The sequence below is a fragment of the Muscardinus avellanarius genome, assembly GCF_963383645.1.
Source record: "Muscardinus avellanarius genome assembly, chromosome: 19".
NCBI classification, from domain to species: domain Eukaryota; kingdom Metazoa; phylum Chordata; class Mammalia; order Rodentia; family Gliridae; genus Muscardinus; species Muscardinus avellanarius.
Genome location: NC_137805.1, coordinates 13,013,547 through 13,028,864, shown reverse-complemented (window position 1 = coordinate 13,028,864; position 15,318 = coordinate 13,013,547).

Here is a 15,318-nt window from a genome sequence, read left to right as displayed (position 1 = left end):
GGAAGAGAGAGAGCAACAGGCCGGTGTTGATGTGAGCACCAAAGCTCACGTAAAGAAGGCCGTGTGGAGGTCTGTGCTTTGCAGAGCCCGCCACGCCACAGCAGTGTGAGACTCCGTGGGTGTTTGGTGAACTGTTGGAGGTGGTCAAAGCTGTGGCTGGGGGAGGGGATCGTCAGACCCCTCAGATGGATCCCTACCAGTCGCCTCCTGCACCTGTGTTCAGTGGAGAGCACAACAGAACAATTTACTTTTGTTTCTTTCGTTTAAACATTTAAAAATGGAATAACATGCATACTATGGAATTCAAAGATTTTAAGTACATAGCTCAGTGTATTTTTGTGAGCAGCCCAGCCCCCAGATCAAGATCTAAGACATTCGCTGCGCCCTAAAAAGCGCTCTCAAATTTTTCTAGCCAGTATGCTACGAAGGTAACCACTATTTCAGTTTCTATCCCCATCGATTGGTTTGGCCAGTACTTGTACTTCATATACATGCAAATATGAAACGTGTATTTTTGATCCATAGCTTTATTTACTACGCACTCACCCATGTTATTGCACGGAGCAGTGGTGTGTTAGCAGCAGTATACAGTGGTATGTAGTAGCATTGATATATCCCAATTTGCTTATTTATTTTATTACTGATTAGTATTTTGGTTGTTTGCAGTTAGAGATCTCACAAGCAATGCCGTGGTAGACATTTTTATCTCTATCTTTTGATGAAAAAATTTAAAAAAGCCACTCATTTTGTTCTTGGCCATGTACCCAGGATCTGTAGAGTAGTTATGTTTACTCTTATAAGAAACTATAATGTGATTTTTGAAGTGTTTGCATCAACTTTTATACAAGTGACAATTCTGACTACCCTACATCCTTGCCAACCTTTGGTATTTTCGGACCTTTTATTATATTGCATATTGTATTGAATGTACATTGTAGTTTGAATTTGAATTCCTTCTTCAGATTTAAAAAATTGTTTGAGAAATTATAGCATCCAGAATTGTATTAAGAACACAACTCGAGCTGCGTATGGTGACACATGCTTGTAATCCCAGCACTTGGAAGGCTGAACAGGAGGATTGCAAATCCAAGGCCAGCCTCAGCAACTTAGTGAAACCCTGTTTCTTTTTTTTCTTTTTTTCTTTTTGGTGGTGGTACTGGGGTTCCTGGAAGCCCTTTTATCTTCTACCTCTGGGCTACACTCCCAGACCTATTTTTATACTTTTTTATTTGGAAACAGGATCTCTTAAGCCAGCAAGGCTGGCTTCGAACCTGCGCGATCCTCCTGTCTCTGCCTCCCAAGCGCGGGGATTGCAAGTGTGCGCCACCACGCCCGGCTGAAACCCTGTTTCAAAATAAAAAATTAAAGAGGGCTGGAGGTGTAGCTCAAAGATAGAATGCTCCTGATTTAAATCCCTAGTAACACACAAACACACACACAACAGCAACAACAACAACAACTCAATTTTCTAAAATTTCTCCCTCTTAGATTTGTAAAGCAGTGTTTGATGGATGGAATGAGACCATATATTATTCAGGTCTGCAAAATGAGCACAATCAGAGTAATGGATTCCAGAAGTCCCATGGCTAAGGGACCCTTCAGTCTCCTCCTGGAAGCTGGATCTTTGGAAACCTCAAGGGGCTTGTTTCCCACCATCTGTACTATGGATAAAGTCACTCACCACACACTTAATTTTTTTCTTAAAAGGTTTAAGAAGAATTGGAATTGAATGGCCCAATTTATTTCTGCCAGAGAGGAAATCTTTGTCTGATTTAAATAAATTACTTATTTGATTTTGGAATAATCATTGAACATAAACATGCCCTGTCTTGAACAATTATTTAATGGCTTCTGCGTTTGTTTCGTATAATGTAATTGATTTAAACTTCTTTTTGAGAAGGGCCTGTGTCTGGTGCATTAGCATCACACTGAGGCAGTGCGTGGCATGCAGTGGGAACTCAATGAGATTTTGTTAAATTAAAAAATTAAAACTGTCATTTTGGTCTAGGGATGTAGCTCAGTGGTAGGGTGCTTGCCTAGCATGTGAGAAGCCCTGGGTTCAGTTCCCAGTACCACCAAGAAAAACAAATTATTGTTTTTTATGTATATTCAGTGTCTAGCACAAAGCTCTGAAAATGATGGGTGACCCAGAAACATTTGTGAAAGAAAAGCAGAAAAGCTGGAAAGAAAGATGATGAATGGGAAGGAAGGAAGGAAGGAAGGTAGGTTGGTTGGTTCATCCTAGTGAGGTTTCCTTTCCATAAGCAAGATCTTTTTATTTTCATAATACACACTCTCCCACACACATCCAGATACCCAAGGATGCCCCACAGACTCATCAACCTGTTAAAACTGAGCTCATTATATACGCTGATCAAGAGCCAACGCCAGACCGCCTCCTGTGTCCTCTTAGTTAATACTGCCACAAGCCAACACCATCCTCCAAGCTGGGAAACTAATACCAACCCTCCACCCTTCCCTCTTCCTCACTCACTAATTCATTCATCAGCTAGTTCACGCAGTGGGTCTTTAAGGTCTTTTGCACGCCTGACCTTGTTCGTAATATGGAAGACGGGCATGGTAGGCAATGTCACCTTGAGAAGCACCTCCATTATTCAGAGCCCAGCTATTATAATCTTGATTTCCTGGGCGGCAGCCTATCATCTGAGACATGTTCCAGACTTGGGAACAAAGGAGAGAAACGTGATCGCACAGCTTCACTTTCCATTCATAGAGGATGAGTCAAGGATGACTCACCTGATAACCATTTCTATTGAACAGCTGTCTGGCTGAGAAATATCTCCATTCACAAAATTCTTCCCTTTTCCTTCTGAGCACCGTGGTAAAGAGATGGTGCGTATTTAATTAGATTTCTTAAGTGAGTGAGAACCCATAACTCAATTAGAGATGGGAGTTTGGTGTGGAACAAGAGGATTTGTGGTGCCCAGCGAAAGGTCATTTGCAGATTTGTGCATGAAGTTAAGGGACACATTGACCCAGAGCGGGGAGAGGAGAATGTAACTCAGACCCAGAAATCTTGTTCTCCGGCAAAGTCAATGTCAAACTCTAGACAGTGGGAATGAGGGCAGAATGAGATATCACAAAAACATCCAGTGTGTGTGTGTGTGTGTGTGTGTGTGTGTGTGTGTGTGTGTGTGTGTGTGTGACTAGGGATTGAACCCAGGGGTATTCTACCTCTGAGCTACACCCTTGTATTTTTAATTTTTAAATAGAATCTTACTATGTTGCTGATGCTTGTCTCAAACCTGCAATCCTCCTGTCTCAGCCTCCCAAATACTGGAATTACAGACATGTGCCACCATGCCTGACTAAAAACCTTCAATTTTATAGTCATCTGATGAGTGGTATATGGCAAATTCAGGCATTCCCTGGCTTAGAAATATCTGACTCTCCGAGGACCTGTACATGCAAAACCTAGTTTTGATCACCCCAGACTATCTTTTTACTGGCCACTCTGAAATCCCCTCCACTCTCTCCCCACCATTCCCCTCCAGCCCTAGACAAAAATCAACAAGAAAACTAGAGCAAATATTTGCCTGCGAGATATATATTTCTAAATGCCCCCTTTCCTATTGCTTTCCTCTCACTCGTGGTCAGTGAATTTGACATCAAACAGTGCATTTCTCAGGTGTGCGTCCATCTTACAACGCGCCTTCCTTCTTCCTTCTCCTCTGTGTTCTCTCCCACTGCTGTGACCTAAATGAGAGCCGGAGCCACCGTGCTCAAGGTTGACATGAGCAATGCTTGGGCTTCCCTTCAAGAAGAGAGGAAGTGCGTAATGACACCTCCTGGTGCCCAGAGACTATAAAATCCCTTGTCAACTATTTTTACTTCTTTAATATGTTTTCTTATTATCAACCATCAAGACAAAACAAAGAGCCTAGATCATATTCAGTACCTGCCTTCAGTACACTGCTTATGAACATCAAAAGTGTGTAACTTTGTATTTCTATTGTGGATGTACATTTCAGCGCACTAAGTGATACAGGCTTGTACATGGCCATAACTATCATTAAAAAATGTTAGTGCTAAGAAAAAAATTCAATAAAAGTTTCTAACCATCAAAACTGGAATTTTTGGGCCAGGCATGGTGGCGCGCACACTTTTTTTTTTTTTTTTTTTTGGTGGTACTGGGGTTCCTGGAAACCCTTCTACCTCCAGGTTATACTCCCAGACCTATTTTTTATATTTTTATTTGGAAACAGGATCTCTTAAGCCAGCGGGGCTGGTGTCAAACCCTGCATGATCCTCCTGTCTCCTCCTCCCAAGCACGGGGATTACAAGTGTGCGCCACCATGCCTGGCGCAGTGGCACACACTTTTTTTTTTTTTTTTTTTTTTGGTGGTACTGGGGTTCCTGGAAGCCCTTCTACCTCCGGGCTACACTCCCAAACCTATTTTTACATTTTTATTTGGAAACAGGGTCTCCTAAGCCAGCGAGCGCGGCTGGCTTCGAACCCGCGCGATCCTCCTGTCTCTGCCTCCCAAGCACGAGGATTACAAGTGTGCGCCACCACGCCCGGCCAGTGGCACACACTTTTAATCGCAGCATTTGGGAGGTGTAGACAGTAGGATCGCAGTTCATGGACAGCCTCAGCTATTTAGTGAGGCCCCGTGCAACTCAGTGAGACCCTGTTTCAAAATAAATAATAAAAAATGGAGTTGGGAGTGTAGCTCGGAGGTGGAATGTCCCTGGGTTCCATCCCCAGTATCGCACACACACACCAAAAAAACTGGAATTTTTGGAAGCCAATCTGCAAATACTTCTTATACCTGGTAAACCTGTATAAACATCACAGCTGTGTGTGCGTGTGTGTATGCATGTGCACAAATGTGCACACGCACGTGTAAGTAAGAATGAAAAAGCTACACGAGATGGTTGTTTCTTCCCCCCAAATATATCTCCCTGGCCACTTATAGGAGTGAGTGTGTGTGGAATATCCTTCAAGCTGGCTAAATAGCCCAGAAGGCAGAAAGAGACACAGTATTGAGCAGGGAGCCCCTCTATTCCAAAGCCCTCAGTATCACACAATGCTAATAAGAGGACCAAGGAGGACATTATCATGATAATCATGAAAAAGAGGAGGAAAATGAAGGGGAGAAGAAAGAAAAGGAGGAAGAGAAATATCAAAAGTTTTACTTGCCTCAGCCGGGCGTGACAGTGCACACCTGAAATCCCAGTCCTAGGGAGGCTGAGACAGGAGGATCACAGGTTCGAGGCCCATCTCAACAACTGAGTAAGGTACTCAGCAAATTAGCAAGACCCTGTTTCAAAATAAAAAATAAGAAGGGCCAGGAATGTAGCTCAGAGGTAGAACACCCCTGGGCTCAATACCTAGTACCACAAGAATTTAAAAGTTCACTTGCCTTGACTTTCAGTAACGATCCCAACTCTCGCTATAGAAGGTGGGTAGTTATCATGACGGGAAGGAACAGAGTTGGGAGATGTTTTGGAAAACGTGTTATAACTTGGAGGAAAGCTTCGCCCAGATGGAATTTGAGGAGGGGGCTGCTTTTTGAGTTTGAGATGTCACGTACCGAGGGGCACCCCGTCCCCGGGGCTCTGAAGTCAGGCTGATCTTGGGTTCATTTTCTTGCCCTGGAGGAATCGCGAGGCTGGTTAGACATGAAAGGGAAGGTGTGAGAGGACTGTATGGCCGACTTAAAAATTGCTCAAAGAGTAGATTTCAGATGTTCTCATCACACACAAAGGTGGCATTGGCCACTTTAGCACGATAATCATTTCACAGCGCAAATGTTTCCAGACATTTAAACAGGTCACTTTTTTCAGCCTAAACATAATGTAATTTTTGTCAATTTTACCTCAAGAAAGGTAAGGGGAAATTTTTTAAGTAAAGTCTTATAATTTATCTTTCAAAATTCACAAAGTTAAGTACAAAAGAAATTTAAATAATCAATCTTTTAAAGGATGCTTTTTTTTTTTTTTTTTTGGTGGTACTAGGGGTGGAACCCAGAGGCTTTCTACCTCCGGGCTATACCCCCAGACCTATTTTATATTTGATTTGGAAACAGGGTCTCACTAAGTTGCTGAGAGCCTCACTGAGTAGCTGAGGCTGGCTTCGAACCCGTGCGATCCTCCTGTCTCAGCCTCACAAGTGTGGGGATTACAAGCGTTACGCCACCACGCCTGGCTAAAGGATGCTCTTTAAAAAGTTTATAGCATTTGTAATCTCAAGTTATGAAAGCTAGAAATTCCATTAGGACTCTGTGTGTGTGTGTGTGTGTGTGTGTGTGTGTGTGTGTGTGTGTGTGTGTGTTACTGGGACTTTTCTACCTCTGGGCTATTCTCCCAGACCTATTTTATACTTTATTTGGAAACAGGGTCCCACTCAGTTGCTGAGAGCCTCACTAAGTAGCTGAGGCTGGCTTCGAACCTGCGCGATCCTCCTGTCTCAGCCTCCCAAGCGCTGGGATTACAAGTGTGCGTCACCACGCCCGGCCAGGCTGTTGGTTTTATTTTATTATTATTATTTTTTTGGTGGTGGTATTGGGGTTCCTGGAAACCCTTCTACCTCCAGGCTGCACTCCCAGACACCCATTTTTTATATTTTTATTTGGAAACAGGGTCTCTTAAGCCAGCACGGCTGGCTTCGAACCTGCGCGATCCTCCTGTCTCCGCCTCCCAAGCGCGGGGATTGCAAGCGTGCGCCACCACGCCCGGCCAACCTGTTGGTTTTAAGTGCTCTAGCTCTCTGTTGATTGAAAACATAACTTTGTGAAAGCCTGCTCCGTGTCCCTGAGCGCCGCCCCTGTCTGTGTGGATATTTAATGTGCACGGGGCACACGTTAACACAGAAAGCTTGTTAAAAATTTCTGCTCAAACCAGACCCCAAGAAAAGCAAAGCTAGGGTGTGTTTTAGGAGTATTGTCTTTCCAGGATTAAGTTACCATGGCAAGCAGAGTTCTACTGCCCTGGCTTACAAAGTGGTCCTCTGAGAGGTCTTCCACAGGACAATGGCCCCATAAAAGTGTGATGTTTAGTTTTGGATGGAAGAGAAAGAGACTCCATAGGATAAAACTCCAGGAGAAGAAGGAACTCAAAACAAAGCTTTCCAGGAGAGCAGATTTCAGTCTTCTCAGAGTATTACATTACTTCGTTGCTGGAAGCCTGTGTCTGTAAGTCAGGCTGGCAGTGGCAAGCAGCATCCATGGGGGAAGGATGTGGGGCATTTATTTCATCAGAACTGAAGCAGGAAACCTGAGTCAGGAAATTAAACATGTTTCTCTGCCCACCTAACAGTGTCTGGGCTCACAGTTTGGGTTCAGATGTGTCCCAGAATTTTAGCCAACCGTGGGATCCGTTGAAGCTGAAAATCAAGCTGTCAGAATGCCGTTTCCAAGCACCTGCCATATCCAGTCCTGTGTCAGAGGAGGCCAGAAACATTGTCACTGTCCCCCCTCCCCAGCTTTCCTGGGCCAGGCAACCCACTGGGCGCTTTGCATACCTGTGTTCATATTATAATGATACTTTGAGATAAATATTATGATTCTCATCCTACAGAAAGTTAGCATTCCCACACCAAACAGCTCGCCGTTGTACAGTAGGTGGCCTTTTGCACCTGACTTCCTTCACTTAGGATGCTTTTAGTCTGATGGCACACGCCAGTACCTCATTCCTTCTTATTAACAAAGTACGTTCCATTGTTTGAGTACACCCTATGCTTAAAATCCACTCAGCCGCTGATGAATGTTTGGGTTGTTACTACTTTTTTTGCCTTTTATGAATAATCCCGCTATGAACATTTATATACATGTGTGGGCTTGTATTTTCACTTCTCTTGAGCATGTCCCTAAGAGTGGAATCAGAATTTCACATGGGCCACGTGGTAATTCCATGTTTATCTTTTTCTCTCTTTTTTTGCAGTACTGGGGATGGAATCCAGGGGCATTCTACCTCCGAGCTACACTCCCAGCCCTATTTTTTAGTCTTTTTATTTTTGAAACGGGATCTTGCTGAGTTGCGGAGGGCCTCACTAAGTAGCTGAGGCTGTCTGCGAACCTTGATCCTCCGGTCTCAGCCTCCGAATGCTGGGATTACCAGTGCGCGCCATGTTTATCATTTTGAAGAACTTTCAAACTCTTTTCCAAAGTTGCTGCACCACTTTACAATCTCATTAGGAATATGTTTTAGCTCCAAATTCTTGACTTCTTCCCAAACATCTGTTATTGTCTGCTGTTTAAAGTAATAACCATCCCATAAACATGAAGTGATATCTCATTATAATTTTTAATTGAATTTTCCTAATGGCTAATGATACTGAGCATTTTTCCATGCTTAACTAGTCATTTATATTTCTTATTTGTATAAATGTCTATTTAAATCCTTTGCCCACTTTCAAATGAGGTGGTTGTCTTTTTATTGTTGAGCTTAAGAGTTTTTTTTATATATTTTGGATCAAGATTCCTTGTCATATAAAAGACTGGCAAATATTTTCTCCAATTATATAGGCAAATATAGAGAGACAGAAAGCGCTACCAATTTCCAGGGAGTAGAGGGGACGGAAAATGGCTGCTAATGTGTATAGAGTTTCCTTTTATAATTACAAAAAAGTTCTAGAATTAGTGATAAAGATTGCTCTGTAATATACTAAAAATGTTGAATTACATACTTTAAGGGGGTTAATTTTGTGGTGTGTAAATTATGTCTTCATTAGAGATGTTATTTTTAGCAAACTGAATAGCCTGAAAGTGGCAGAACTGGAATTGATACCCAAGGCTACTAAACCCCAAAGTCTGACTATGCTACGTGAGTGCTATATCTTGGATTGTGAATGTTCCTCAAAGGACCAGGTATTGAAGGCATGGCCTCCAGGCTTGGTACTCTTGGTAGGTGGCAGAACCATTAGGAGGAGGAACTTAGTGGAAGGGAATTAGATCATTGGGGCCATGCCCTTGAACAGGATATTGGGACCCAGACCCCTCCCACTCTCTTTCATTTCCTGCATGCCATGAGATGAGCAGCCTCATCTTCCACATGTTCCTGTAATGAGGCACTGTCTTTTCACAGGCCCAAAATCAGTGGGGCCAATTGACCGTGACCTGTAAACTCTATGGACCAAACCTTTCCTCTTTATAGCTTGAGTATCTCGGGTGTTTTGTCAGAGTAAGAGAAAGCTGATGAATACAGCAGGAGATGTTATAGTGGGACAGGAAAAGTACAGAAAAGAGAAGAGATGGTATTGGAAGCTGTTTGCAAAATTAATTGCAGCAATGGATCACAATCATGTACTATGTTTACATATATAGCTCTTTCCTCCTCAAAAATCCCAATAAATGACAGAAATGATTATGTTTAATAAAAAGAAATATACATAAATATATAGAAAACCAAACTTAAATATGGTACAAGGAAAACTATAACTTAAGCAGTGCCAAATATAGGAAGTATTTAACAGCAATAATAACAACAACAAACTCCAGGAACAGATGGCTTCATAAGTGAATTCTGCTGAACATTCAAAGAAGAACTAATACCAACCCTTCTTAAATCCTTCTAAAATACAGGAAAAGTGATGCCGGGCGTGGTGGCGCACGCTTGTAATCCCCGCGCTTGGGAGGCAGAGACAGGAGGATCGCGCAGGTTCGAAGCCAGCCGCGCGCACTGGCTTAGGAGACCCTGTTTCCAAATAAAAATGTAAAAATAGGTCTGGGAGTGTAGCCCGGAGGTAGAAGGGCTTCCAGGAACCCCAGTACCACCAAAAAAAAAAAAAATACAGGAAAAGTGAGAACACTTCTGACCTCGTTTTATGAGACCAGCATTACCCTGAGAGTAAAGCCAGAAAAAGGTAACACAAGAAAATTGTAGGTGAGTATCACAAATGAACAGAGTAGATAGGAAAATCATCTAGAAAACACTAGTAACCCAAATTCAAAGTACAGTAAGAAGATCGTACACCATAATCAGGTGGGGTTTATCTCTGGGATTCAAGAATATCTCAACATATAAAAATCAATGAATATGGTACATCATGTAACAGAATGAAAGGAAAAAAATACATAATCATCTCAATAGATGCAGAAAGACATTGGCAAATTCGGTTTCCTTTCATCTCTCAACAAATATGTGTAGAAGGAATTTACTTCAACACAGTTGAGGCATATATATTAAAACTCACAGCTAGCATCATAATCAACAGGAAAATCTGAAAGCATTTTCTCTAATATCTAGAGCAAAGCAAATATGCCCATTCTTTTTTTTTGGGGGGGGGGTATTTATTTATTTATTGCAGTACTTGGGTTGGAACCCAGGGACATTCTACCCCCAAGCTACATTCCCATCCCTTTTTTTATTCTTTATTTTGAAACAGGGTTTCACTGAGTTGCAAAGGGCCTCACTAAGTAGCTGAGGCTGGCCGCGAACTCCGATCCTCCTGTCTCAGCCTCCTAAATGCTGGGATTATAAGCATGAGCCACCACGCCTGGCCCCAAAATGCCCATTCTTGATACTGCTGTTAAATATAGTATTGGAAGTCCTAGCCAAAGCAATTGTACAAGAAAAGAAATGAAAGACATTCAAATTAAAAAGGAAGAAGTAAAATTACATCTGCTGGCAGATTCACATAAACATATATGTAGAAAACTCTGAAAATTATACACATGTACACATGTTAGAACTAATAAATTAATTTAGTAAAATTGCAGGATACCAAACTAACATACAACATCAGTTGCATATCTATATAACAGCAACCAACTTATTTGAAAGGAAAATTAAGAAGACAATTCCATTTACATTAGCAACAATAACAGCAAATAAAAGTCTTAGGGAATTAACTTAAACAAAAAGATGAAATAACTGCACCGTGAAAAATATAAGACCTCGGTGAGAGAAATCTAAGAAGACACAAAAAGCAGATAAATATTCGATAGTTTGGGATTGGAAAAATTAATCATGTAAAAATGCCCTTAGGATCCAAGGCTACCTACAGATTCATGCAACTCCCATCAAAATTGCAAAGCTGATTTCTACAAAAATGGAAAAAAGATATAAAATTTATATGGAATCACAAAGAGCTTTGATTGATGTAAGCAATCTCAAATAGAACAAATCTGGAGACATCATACTACCAAATTTCAAAATATACTACAAAGGAAAATCTGTGAAACTCTCACAGTCTACAGGGCCCTAATATGGCTGTATGAGTGGAATCCTGGGCCAGAAGAATACTAGGTAAAAAACTAAAGAAATATGGATAAAGTTTGGGTTTTAGTTAATAATAATATATCAATACTAACATAAGATGTCAACGGTGGAGGGAAGCGAGTGTTCTAATTCAGTAAATTTAAAGATATTCTAATATTTTAAAATAATCTTAAAATAATTTTATTAAGCAGCAGTTAAAAAATAAACATTATGAATATTGCTTTAAAATATTATCACATATGCATGTAGCGCACACTAAATATGTATAAATATATACATAAATCCAATCTGTATATATTACTAACAATAAAACATCATGTGTATGTAAATAAATTAATTCATCTTTATAAACATCTATATGAACTTTTACTCCATAATTGTATAAACTAGAACGTTTTTTCCAATAAGATATACATACATTGCTAACGCATAACACTTGACTTCATAAAGTTTTTTTTTTTTTTTTTTGGTGGTACTGGGGTTCCTGGAAGCCCTTCTACCTCCGGGCTACACTCCCAGACCTATTTTATATTTTTGAAACAGGGTCTCTTACGCCAGCGCGGCTGGCTTCGAACCTGCGCGATCCTCCTGTCTCTGCCTCCCAAGCGCGGGGATTAGAAGCGTGCGCCACCACGCCCGGCCTTACTTCATAAAGTTTTTAATGATAATGGAATTTTTTTTTTTTTTCAGTACTGGGGATGGAACCCAGGGGCATACTACCTCCGAGCTACACCCTCAGCCCTACTTTTTATTCTTTATTTTGAAACAAGGTCTCACTGAGTTGCAGAGGGCCTCACTAAGTAGCTGAGGATGTCTGAGAACCGCGATCCTCCAGGCCTCAGCCTCCCGAATGCTGGGATTACAAATGTGTGCCACCACGCCCAACTATGATAGAGAAATTTAATAGCTAGATTCCGTGACAACTGGTCTACCAAGACTTAAAAAATTGCAAACGCATGGCTTAGTTAAAATTAAGCACGCATTTTAAATTTAAATGTGTAATTTGTTGTTTTTGCTTTCATTTCCCTTGATACCTCCTGTGTTTATTTCTTTCTGATTCCTTGGATATTCAGGAATACGCTGTTTAATTTCTACACTTCGGTTATTTTCAGTTTTTTTCTATTATTAACTTCAACTTCTTACCATTGTGGTCAGAGACAGTCCTTGATGGCACTTGAATCTTCTTGAATTTGTGAAGACTCTTGTTTGCCTTAACGTGTGCTCCGTCTTGGAGGATGTTACGTGTATGGACATGAAGAACATGTATTCTTCTGCTGCTGGGCAGAATATGCTGTATATGGTGCAATCGAATTTTTTGAACCTTTTAAAGTTTCAGAATAACTAGTCTAGTGGAAAAGACAGTCCCCGCCATTTGTCATCTAAATGGGAAGGATACAACTTGGCCACGTAACAAGATGCACGTAAGTGCAGGCGAAGTCCAGTTGTTGGGAACCACGTCGCCTCCGCCTCCCTGTTGCCGACCCTCTCACCGTGGACACCACGCTGGCCTCAGCATCCCTGTCACGCCTCGTGTACGTCTTAGCTGGCGAGCTCAGATGGCTGAAGCTTTGCAGCAGTAATTAGTTGAGGCTGTTGGATGCTTCAGGTCCCCCAATCAAGAGTCTTGGTTTCCACCCCCGAAAGCCTCATCAGACCTGAGCTGTAGAGGCCTCCATTAATTACCCAAATGGAGGGTGAGATTTCACTTGGATAAGGGCTGGCACCAAATTCTCTTGCAGCTGTTTACAGTTGGCTCATGAATCAGAGGCTCAGGCCAAAAAGCATTTTCAAATTGGATGGAATTATGATTCTATCCAACCGCAGTTTTATGAAATCTCATTCCTGCCTGGTAATTACTAGTCTGTGACAATTAATTTCTTACTTTGGATTAAAACCCATTCAGTGCCGGATGGATATTTTCCATCTGGTAAACTGAATCGTACTTTGTTTTACCTGTGTAGAGCTATCAGCAGATAGAAAGTTATAAACCAAACAAACAATTCATTAAAAATAGCCCGAGGACAGTTAGTACCTAAATAGCCTTCAGATTATTTTTCTTAATAGGTTTTACTCCTTCACAGAGGACTGGAGTTCTTATAATCCTTATAAAATAGCAGCTTTTCCAGTTTCTATATTGAGAACATAGAAATAGTTAAAAAGGTTTCCAGAAAACTTGAAATGTAGAAACCCAGACTTGCAAACTTATATAAAAAAAAAAAGTGGATAGTTACTCATTGCAAAGACAAGCTGGCTTTCTTCCCAGTCCCTGTTCCCCCATAGATGTATTCACTAAGTCACTTCCCTGCTAGATCTCGAAATAATGCATTGAGGGGGACTTAAGGCCCCTGTGTCACTACACATATTCTGCGGCCCTCCTCATGCTCAAGCTGGTAATAACAATAATAGCAACAACATGTATTGAGGCCTAAGTATTACCAAGTAGCATTTTCAGGGATTTTAAACCTTGATTCTTTACATCTTCACAATAACTCTTTGAGGCAGGCATTGTTATCATCTGCATTATTCTTAGGGGAAACTCAGGCATAAAGAGAGCCAGTTAAATTCCCCAGGATCCCTGATCTGTTTTCTATTTCTGTTTGGTAAGCCATCCTAAACCGAGTGGATTAAAACAAGCAGCAGTTCTTTGGCTCTTGGTTCTGTGGATGAGCTGTTTGGGGCTCAGATGGATGGCTGTGGTCTTGGACGGACTCTGTCTAGCATCTGCTGTCGGGCGCGCATCAGTTTTGCTGGGCTCATTTGCGTGTCTGGGGCCTCACGTGGTACAACTAGGCGATCTCATCTTTGTTATCATAAGCTAAGATAAAGGCAAGGTACATTATCTGTCCATTGGTACAGGATTCAGTTTTGGAAACTTTCAGTGGTGAATACTTATTTAGATTTACTAACATTTTTATAATTTTTTCTTTCACCATCACATGCTACTCCTTTCTTCTGGGTTTAATTTTGTTCTTACCCAACTGCTCTCTTGGGGAATATAATGATGAGAAATGAAATTTAAAATAAAATATGTCATTATGTTAACATGTAGCTGGTATTTTGGAAATAAGTGGGCTTCACAATGTGACGTAAGTGGAATTTTACCAAACAAAAACAGAAAGACAACTATATAAGACCAATAAAAATAAAACAAAGCAAATATAAAAATATGGATGGTTTATCCGGGTGTGGTGGGCATGCTTGTAATCCCAGCATTCGGGAGGCTGAGGCTGGAGGATCACGGTTCACGGCCAGCCTCAGCTACTTAGTGAGGCTCTCCGCAATTCAGTGAGACCCTGTTTCAAAATAAAAAATAAAAAATCGGACTGGGGGTATAGCTCGGAGGTAGAATGCCCCTGGGTTTAATACCCAGCACCATATACACACGCATACAAAAAGAGTTGTTGAGGTTAGAGGCGTCTTACTAGGAGGAAGGCTCCTCGTAAGAATCCACGCTGTGTCCTGTTTTCTCCGATCTTGGTCTTAGAATTCAGAGGTTAAACGGCCAGCGTGGGAACACATGAAACCTGTTTATCTGAATTGAAAAATGAGGTCAGAATACTTCTAACAGGAATTAAGCCTGACTTGATTCATGCATTTGACCATGAACACCGAATTTGCCAATTAGAATACATGGCAAACATTTTCTGCAAGTTGAATAACTTAATCTTCAGCTCTAGGACTTTGATAAATAAATAAATATATATGTATATATATATATATGTATATATATATTTGAATTACATGATAGTATTTTACAAAAGAATGGTATTAATAAAAATGTATTAAAATTGTAAGGTTAAATTAAGTTTCCTTAAATGAAAGAGAAATAGATATAATTAATAGTCATTTCTAAGTCTTGGTAAAGCCTTTTTGGTATGTTTCCCAGAAATTGAGAAAATGGTGAATCTCATGATGAGGCAGCAATTTTCTTCTTTCCCTTTTGCAACTTAGGCAGTTTCGACTTTTTAAGTTGAAGAAGGACCATCAGAATTTTCTGGTAATAATTAAAATAGTTTGAAAACTATTTTATCTGGGAAAAGAGTTCAAAGAATGTAATGAAATTGCTATAACAAAATTCCCACTACTTCTCTATGTAAATAGGCTTTTTAGTAATCATAGATGGCAAAAATGAAA